The sequence below is a fragment of the Cetorhinus maximus genome, chromosome 15 (assembly GCF_964194155.1).
Source record: "Cetorhinus maximus chromosome 15, sCetMax3.hap1.1, whole genome shotgun sequence".
In the NCBI taxonomy this organism is placed as follows: domain Eukaryota; kingdom Metazoa; phylum Chordata; class Chondrichthyes; order Lamniformes; family Cetorhinidae; genus Cetorhinus; species Cetorhinus maximus.
Genome location: NC_135893.1, coordinates 25,771,908 through 25,781,864, shown reverse-complemented (window position 1 = coordinate 25,781,864; position 9,957 = coordinate 25,771,908).

Sequence of the window (9,957 nt, the reverse complement as noted above, 5' to 3'; positions counted from 1 at the left end):
AGGAGCGCAGAGATCTTGGGGAGTTGTAATGGCTGAAGAGGGGGTTACGGAGATACGGAGGGATGAGACCATGGAGGGACTTGAAAACAAAGGGGAAAATTTTAAAGACTCTTACGTTGCTGGGAATAAGCATGTCCAGAGACGCTCAAATGGTTAATGAATGGCAGGGTATTACCCAAAGGTCCAGCCAACCAGCTTCCTGTTGCCAGCCTGCTGGGCACTGCCATTGACAGTTTAGGTGGCCTGGCCCTCAGTACCACGATAGGTACCAATCTTGTGCTTTCAGTTAGAGCACAGCAAGAATGTAACACAGGCCTTCCCCAAGACATGTGGAGTGTGCAGTTGGCTGCAGCGTAATGTTCTGTCCGCTCCTGGGTTATTGTGTCACTGCTGTTGCTCGCTCGCAGGCTTTTAAAGAAGGGACACTCGCAGCTCCTCGTCCACACCGTGTGCTCCATGTGTCACAACTCAGAGCAGCTAGTTTAGCTTGTAAAACCAGTACCTCCACCCCCCGGCCACCCACTCCTCCCCCTCCTCTCTCCCTCCAATCACCTTCCCATCATCTTGCTGAATATGGCTGAGACAGCAAGATCCTGGCAGGTTTTGATTGAAGTTGCAAGTGACCACTAGAGGGATCATTAGAGCAGCCCAGTGCTATCTGTGTGTGTGTGCCTGTGGATATGGGGGGTGTGTGTGGGTGTGTGTGTGGGTGTGGGGGGTTTGTGTGGGTGTGTGTGTGGGTGTGGGGGGTGTGTGTGGGTGTGTGTGTGGGTGCGCATGTGTGTGTGTGTGACTGTGTGTGTGGGGGGGTGGTGGTGTCTTTGGGGGTGTGTGTGTGTGTGGAGGTGGTTGTGGGTGTAGGGGGGTGTGTGTGTGGGGGTGTGTGTGTGGGGTGTGTGTGTGTGTGGGGGGTGTGGGTGTGTGTGTGTGTGGGTGTGTGTGTGTGTGTGGGGGGGGGTGTGTGTGTGTGGGGGTGTGTGTGTGAAGGTGTGTGTGTGGTGGTGTGTGTGTGGGGGTGTGTGTGTGGGGGTGTGTGTGTGTGGGGGGGTGTGTGCGTGTGCGTGCCTCCTGCACAGTTCTCTCTCGCAGTGTTTCTTTGTCTCTGTCTCCCATCCTGTCTTTCTCAGTTCTCCTTCGCTATGAGGAAGTGTCTAGACTCTGGCCAGCTTTGCAGAGCAACATGGCAGCACTTGTTGGCAATCGTGTCTGTGCACCAACTCCAACTCCACCCTCCTCCACCAACACACCATGACCTCTTTTCCAGGAGCTTCTAGTACACAACCACACTACAGAACTTGTAAACTTTTACAAATTATTTCACCACTTCAAGATGAATCAGACATGCATTTGAGAATATGGGTCAAAGGTCAGAAACTGGTGAGTCCCACAGGAAGCTTGCAAAATCAGAGTGTGTTATTTCATGTTAAAACATGTTGCAGCATAAACCTGATTATCATTGCAGTGTGAGTCATGCGTTGTGATCAGAGAAGTGAGCTTTCGATCTGTCGTGAATCTTAACACCCTAACTACAGAGTTTTGAGCTGCAAATAAATTGGTACAATTGTACAGACTTGCAATTATATAGCGCCTTTCCCGACATCACGGCATTCTGAGCACTTTACAGTCAATGAGGTACTTCTGAAGTGTACTAGCTGTTATAATGTAGGAAACGTGGCAGCCAATTTGCACACAGCAAGCTCCTACAATCAGCAGTGTGATAATATCAGTTACTGTTTTTTGTGACGTTGATTGAGGGTTAAATATTGGCCCGGACACCAGGGATAGCTCCCCTGCTCAACTTCAAAATAGTGTGTCATTAATATCTTTAACATCCGCCTGAGAGAGTAGGCGAGACCTCAGTTTAACGCCTCAAGTTGTAAGTAGCAAAGGTGACCCCTGACCCCCACCTGCCCCGTCCTTAATATCAGGCCTTGTGATTTTGTGTGAGGTTATTTGAGTCTCACCTTGTGGACTCATTGCTCCCTCCCCAACCCCCTTCCTCTACAGAGAGCCAGCTTCCCCATTCTTGACCCCACCCAGTAACCATTGCCAAGAAGCAAACAACTGGACCAGGCTTAGTTCCACTGCTGACACTTAAGGGGAGCAATTTTAACCTAACTCGCCAGGTGGGTAAGAAACCAATGCGATTGGGTGGAATGGGGCAGGCTGATAAACACTGTAGGGGTTACTACAGTCCATTTACTTATGTGTCTGAACAATTTTTATCCAACAATGGAGCCCACGACATTCCACAAGCCTCCAGGAATCTCATGAGTGTTTCCTCCAGATTCACCATCTTTCCCCAAAAGGCTCAGTCTATCGAAAAGCGAAAGAATAAATGATTTGCATTTGTGTAGCGCCATTACAACCTCAGGTGATCCCAAATTATTTAACGGCTAATTAAATAATTCTGAAATGTAGCCCCTGTTGTAATGTTGGAAACAGCAGCCAAAATGTGCACAGCAAACTCGCACACACAGCAGTGAGAGAATGACCAGGTAACCCTGTTTTTCGGATGTTGATTGAGGGATGAATGTTGGCCAGGGCACTGGGGAGAACGCCCCTGTTCTTCTGGCTACGGGATCTGTTACACCCACCTGAGAGGGCAGATGGGGACAATGTTTAATGCCTCCTCTGAAAGACGGTACAGAACTCCCTCAGCATTGCACTGGAGCACCAGCACAGACATGGAATGGATCAAAGCCAAGATGGACACCACAGTGTGTAACTGGGCGACTGAACCGAGTCCATTCCGTGGGACTGATGCCAAAGAGCCTATCAAGGCCCCAGGTTTGACCCACAGTCTGGGCTGAGGGCAGGGGCAGGGGCTACTGTTAGCTGCAACATCGGAAACTTGGGCTGGGCTGTAGCACTTGAGTGACCTGCTGACACTCACCATCTCGTCTCACACACAAAGAATTACCACGTACCAAAAGGCACCCAGCCCCTGATGAGACCCCCCCAAAAAGAGGCACCACATCCAGGAGAGGACTTCACAGGTTAAACTGCCAAAAAGGAAACATGTGCAGATGTGTTCCAGCCATCAGCAAGAGGAGATTTAAATCTCATGAACTGAGGCCCTTTTGTGGAAGAACTTTGTGCAGCCAGTCACACTGTCCGGTCACCTTCACTCCACTCACTCCACCTTCAATCCACCATCACTCCACTCACTCCACTTTCATTCCATTCACCTTCACTCCACTCACTCCACCCTCACTCCACTCACTCCACCTTCACTCCACCCTCACTCCACTCACTCCACTTTCATTCCATTCACCTTCACTCCACTCACTCCACCCTCACTCCGCTCACTCCACCTTCACTCCACTCACTCCACCTTCACTCCACTCACTCCACCTTTACTCCACTCACTTCACCTTCACTCCATTCACCTTCACTCCACCCTCACTCCACTCACTCCACCTTCACTCCACTCACTCCACCTTCACTCCATTCACTCCACCTTCACTCCATTCACCTTCACTCCACTCACTCCACCTTCACTCCATTCACTCCACCTTCACTCCATTCACCTTCACTCCACCCTCACTCCACTCACTTCACCTTCACTCCACCCTCACTCCACTCACTCCACCTTCACTCCATTCACCTTCACTGCACCCTCACTCCACTCACTCCACCTTCACTCCACCTTCACTCCATTCACCTTCACTCCACTCACTCCACCTTCACTCCATTCACCTTCACTCCACTCACTCCACCTTCACTCCATTCACCTTCACTCCACCTTCACTCCATTCACTCCACCTTCACTCCATTCACCTTCACTCCACCCTCACTCCACTCACTCCACCTTCACTCCACTCACTCCACCTTCACTCCACTCACTCCACCTTCACTCCATTCACCTTCACTCCACTCACTCCACCTTCACTCCATTCACTCCACCTTCACTCCATTCACCTTCACTCCACCCTCACTCCACTCACTCCACCTTCATTCCATTCACTCCACCTTCACTCCATTCACTCCACCTTCACTCCATTCACCTTCACTCCACCCTCACTCCACTCACTTCACCTTCACTCCACCCTCACTCCACTCACTCCACCTTCACTCCATTCACCTTCACTGCACCCTCACTCCACTCACTCCACCTTCACTCCACCTTCACTCCATTCATCTTCACTCCACTCACTCCACCTTCACTCCACTCACTCCACCTTCACTCCATTCACCTTCACTCCACTCACTCCACCTTCACTCCATTCACCTTCACTCCACCTTCACTCCATTCACTCCACCTTCACTCCATTCACCTTCACTCCACCCTCACTCCACTCACTCCACCTTCACTCCACTCACTCCACCTTCACTCCACTCACTCCACCTTCACTCCATTCACCTTCACTCCACTCACTCCACCTTCACTCCATTCACTCCACCTTCACTCCATTCACCTTCACTCCACCCTCACTCCACTCACTCCACCTTCATTCCATTCACTCCACCTTCACTCCACCTTCACTCCATTCACCTTCACTCCACCCTCACTCCACTCACTTCACCTTCACTCCACCCTCACTCCACTCACTCCACCTTCACTCCATTCACCTTCACTGCACCCTCACTCCACTCACTCCACCTTCACTCCACCTTCACTCCATTCACCTTCACTCCACTCACTCCACCTTCACTCCATTCACCTTCACTCCACTCACTCCACCTTCACTCCATTCACCTTCACTCCACCTTCACTCCATTCACTCCACCTTCACTCCATTCACCTTCACTCCACCCTCACTCCACTCACTCCACCTTCACTCCATTCACTCCACCTTCACTCCATTCACTCCACCTTCACTCCATTCACCTTCACTCCACTCACTCCACCCTCACTCCACTCACTCCACCTTCACTCCATTCACTCCACCTTCACTCCATTCACCTTCACTCCACTCACTCCACCTTCACTTCACTCCACTCACCTTCACTCCACTCACTCCACCTTCACTCCATTCACTCCACCTTCACTCCATTCACCTTCACTCCATTCACCTTCACTCCACTCACTCCACCTTCACTCTACTCACCTTCACTCCACTCCACTCACCTTCACTCCGCCTTCCACTCCACTCATCTTCACTCCATGCACTCCGCTTTCTACTCCACTCACCGTCCAGTCACCTTCCACTCCATTCCTGGGCAACATTCACGCACTCAGATTGTGCAATAGTGTTGGAGCCGGGCCCAGAGTGTGGCGCAACTGCCAGGCAAACAGTTTCTTAAAAGGAAGGAAAAGTCTAGCAAGAGTATCTCCTTTCAACTAGAATGATACAGCACAGAATTAGACCACTTGGCCCATTAAGCCTGTGCCAGCCCTTTGAAAGCCTTATCCAATTTGTTCCAGTCCCCTGCCCATTCCCTTGTAAATTTATCCTTTTCAAGTATATGTCCAATCCTGTTTGGGGAGTTACTATTTAATCTGTTTCCACCAGCCTTTGAGTTGTTCCAGATCAGAACAACTTCTGCGTTAAATAAATTCTCATCTGGATTTCTTGCCAATTATCTCTATGTGCCCTCTGGTTACTGACCCCCATCCCCCCCCCCTCCGTCTGCCAACGCAAACAGTCTCCTTTCCCTAGATTATTTCCTTCCCCTCCTGAAGACTGGCTCAGAGACGGACTCTATCGCAGAGCAGACTTGGCACATCCTTCAGCTCTCGATATCGACTAATGTTGAAGATATTCCACCCCCCACTTCACCCTTAAAGCCAATCGTCAGACAATGGATCCAGATTAAGCAACTGACAGTCCTAGGGGTTGAAAGGTAATAATGAGCATTTCTTTTCCACACAGTAACGATGCCAAACTTCAGAAACCCATTGAGAAATTCTTGGATCATTGTCACGAATGAGACAATGAAAGGGGCTCACCCAATGCTGTCTGGGCACGGTGAGTAAACATCTTGGGAACAAATGCCAATCATTTCTGGCTCCAGGAAGCAGACACCTTTTTCATTCCCATCCCACCTTTGAAACACGATTTCACAGTTCCCCACCCTTCTGTTCGCGGCGTCTGTGTACCAGCCACACTTGGCACTGAGTCACAGGGACCAGGAAGGAGCCTGTTCCCTGTCCGTGGTGAGGTTGGGGTACTTCTTTTGGAGCGTATGTTTAGAAGGTCAGCCCCTGTTACATAACATTTTCAACAGAGAAACAGGCCATTCAGCCCAACTGCTTCATGCTGTTTATGCTCCACATGAGCTTCCTCCCACCGCTCCTCATCTAACCCTAAGAACACATCTTTCTATTCCTTTCTCCCTCATGTACATATCCAGCTTCTTCTTAAATGCATCCATGTTACTTGCCGTACAGGGTGGGTCCCACATTCAATACAAAGTTTCAGCACAGGAACGGGCCATTCGGCCCAACAGCTCCATCCGTGCCAGTGTTTAAGGTTCTACCTTTTGGGGAAAGGATCCTTGTGTTGCCAAGTTCCTGAGTGGTCCTATATCTCCATCTAGTGGCTAAAAGAAATAATGATCCAGCACAAATTGTGCAGCCACCTTCTTCCATCGTCCGCTATATATCACGGAGCGTGGTTTTAACACGGGCTGTGACTTATACCTACATGAGAGCTGGCACGTTCTTTGAAATCCAGCAACCACTAAGTTTGAGACAGACCCAGCAAGTCAGAGCTCCCCAGGAATTTGCATCACCTAACATCAGTGAGGGTCAGCAGTGGCTCAGTTGGTGGCCCATTGGCCTCAGACTCACAAGGTTCTGGGTTCAGGTTCTGCTCCAAGGTTTGAGCACAAAAGTCACTCCGTTGCAGCACTGAGGGAGTGCTGCACTGTTGGAGGCTCCGCCTTTTGGATGAGACGTTAAAGCAAGGCCCCACCTGCCTGCTCAGGTGGATGTAAAAGATCCTATGACAGACTATTTCGAAGAGGAGCTGGGGAGTTCTCCCCAGTGTCCTGCTTAACATTCACCCCTCAATCAACATCCCAAAAAACCATTATCTGCTCATTATCATGTTGCTGTTGTGTGGGAGTTGGCTGTGTGCAAATTGGCTGCAGTGTCTCCTACTTTGCAACAGGTACACTTAAAAAAAAAAGTGCTTCATTGGCTGTAAAGTGCTTTGAGATGTCCAGTGGGTTGTGAAAAGTGCTATATAAATGCAAATTTTTCTTTTAACGGTGTTTCTACATCATTAGAACCCTCGAACACACGAAAAAAAGGAAATTGATGGCCCTCCACAGCAGCCCTACACAGAGCTGTTGGAGTGCTGAGGCACTGTCCCAGGATAGTTCCGAGCCTGCTCCCCTGCCTGCCATCCTACCAATGCCCTTCCTGAGGCCACACAGCCGGCTGGGCTAGGCTGCCCCCCGGCTCGGGCAGATATGGTGCAGTCTGCAGCCGTGCCCTGTAGGCCCAGACCTGCTCCAGCTCGCAGGCTACAGCCACTTGTAGTAGTCCTCAATGGAAACTCAGCTGCCTTCTCCTTCAGAGCTGCGGCCACTAGGGAACCACCTTGTCAGAGCACCAGGAGAGGAAATGGAGAACAGCAGGCAGCCGCTCGGGGCTGGTAGAAGGATAAGTATTCATTATCTCTGTTAACAGAGGTGTAACTGAGTATATTATTAATGTTCCAGAAATTGTGTAGCATACATCAGGACACCCTCTCAGGGATCTACTGCAAGTTCCTCTAAAAAGGCTTCTGCTGCCTGAACCAATCTTAAACATGCTGAACGTTTGCTCAGTGATGTTCTTGTTGTAAGATGGTTTGTTCCTATGAGGTCCTCAGTTTATATCTCATTTGAGAGATGGCACCTCCAACAGTGTAGTATCCTTTCAGTACTTCACTGGAGTGTCAGCCTAGATTCTACACTTGAGCCTCTAAGAGCAGGACTTGAACCCACAACCCTATAACTTACAGGCAATAGTGCTACCCAGTGGGCTACAGCTGACACGGCCTAGTAGGGACCTGATCAACGCTCTTTACAATAGATCTTCGCTTTGCAATCCTTGATGCCTATGTGTAATAAGAGGGCTTTTGGAAGGGGGCTGAGATTCTGGTGTAAGTTCAGAGTGACCAATGGCACTCTTCAGTACTTTCCTCCTTGGCTGGGTTCCAAAAGGTATTCGACTTTCATTCTGTTGACCTATCCCGGCTCAGCATGGCTCCGTCATATCCATCAAGTACACGGGTGCCCAGCAGGAGGTCCTGTGAGCCATGTCCGGAGGAAATAATCGCTGCTGTCGGATAGACCAGCCTTGAGCTTGACGGCCTGGTTGGAATAAAGAGGGGGCAGAGGACTGGCGCAGGATGAAAGAGTCCTGACTGATGCCAGGAGAGCAGGCACAGACCCGCATAATACAAACTTGGAGGGAGAAGAATCCTTTATGATTGGCAGAGGCCTGGTTGGTGATGGGGGCGTGTGTCGTCTATGACACCCTGGGGAAGCCTGCTATCCAGGGGAAGCCTTGTGCTCTCCCTCATCCTGTTTCACTCTGACCCTAGGGAAGGGGATAAAGGCATTTGTGTGTAAGAGGCTCGATGATACCAGGGTGCTCTGTGAACTGGGAGGTGTCCCCTGCTGCAGCATGGAAGGAGCCTTTGGCAGAAAGGTTGAGGGCAGCGATGATCTTGACAGCCAGAGATAGTGTCGTCCATACCCTGGTCCAAGGCTCAAGCAGCAGATGCCATCACTCAGTGCTCACCCACATGGTGAAGCAAAGGCCTGTAAGATTGTTAATATACGGAAGATGGTCCCTGAATACCTGCTCTGGACCTGGCCTCCTGGGCAGTCCCCTCTTCCTCCTCCCTCTCCTGGCAGTTGGGTCCACCCTGCTGCCCCCCCCTTACCCGCCAGCTCCGAAGGCTACCCCTATGAGACCACCCATGCCTGCAGCCAAACTATTTTTGCCATAAACAATGCGATGCCAGCAAGATGCTCCTCTGTGCAAAGTCAATTTTCCAGAGTGGTAAAACAGACCGGGAAATATCCAGGCATAAACCAGCTGTCTGAAATGATAAACCAATAACTAACCTGTCATAGAGTCATAGAGTCATAGAGGTCTACAGCACAGAAAAGGACCCTTCGGCCCATTGAGTCTGCGCCGGTCAAACAAGTACCTAACTATTCTAATCCCATTTTCCAGCACTAGGCCCATAGCCTTGTTTGCCATGGCATCGCAAGTGCACATCCAAATCCTTCTTAAATGTTATGAGGGTTTCTGCCTCTACCACCCTTTCAGGCGGTGAGTTCCAGATTCCCACCATCCTCTGGGTGAAAAAAATTCTTCCTCACATTCCCTCTAAACCTCCTGCCTCTTACCTTAAATCTGTGCCCCCTGGTTATTGATCCCTCCACCAAGGGGAAAAGTTCCTTCCTGTCTACCCTACCTATGCCCCTTATTGGACTAACCTGTCCAGCTGCTTGAAATAATAAACCAGTGACTAACCTGCAAGTGGCAGGTTAGTGGATAAATGCAAGAATGCCAAATTTCAAACAATCACAACAATTTATACAATGGGAAAAAAGGGTGCTAATTTGATGGCAGTCTGATTGGCTGAGGCATTGCCATGGAGAAAGCAACGGGGAACTATAGGCTCCCTAAGCTCCCGGGTAATTCAAAAAAGGTGCAAAGGCTTGAACATGTTCTTTTTGTTTACAGAGAATGGGTTGTTGCGTATGAATGTATGTTGCTTCTAACAAGCGTAAATGAGCCATGTTATGAGCTCAACTGATGATCTTAAATTGGTTGTTAGTGTAGTTATTAGCACATTCAGGATTGTTCAGCAAGTGCTGCTGAATCGCGGAATCACATCTAACAATAGACAGGAAAAAGAAAAGTAAAAGGAATTGGATAATTATCTGAAGAGAAAAAATATTCCAGGGGTACAGGGAAAAGGCAGGGGAGTGGAACCAGCTGAGTTTCTCTTACAGAGAGCCAGCATGGACATGGCAGGCCGAATGGCCTCCTTCTGT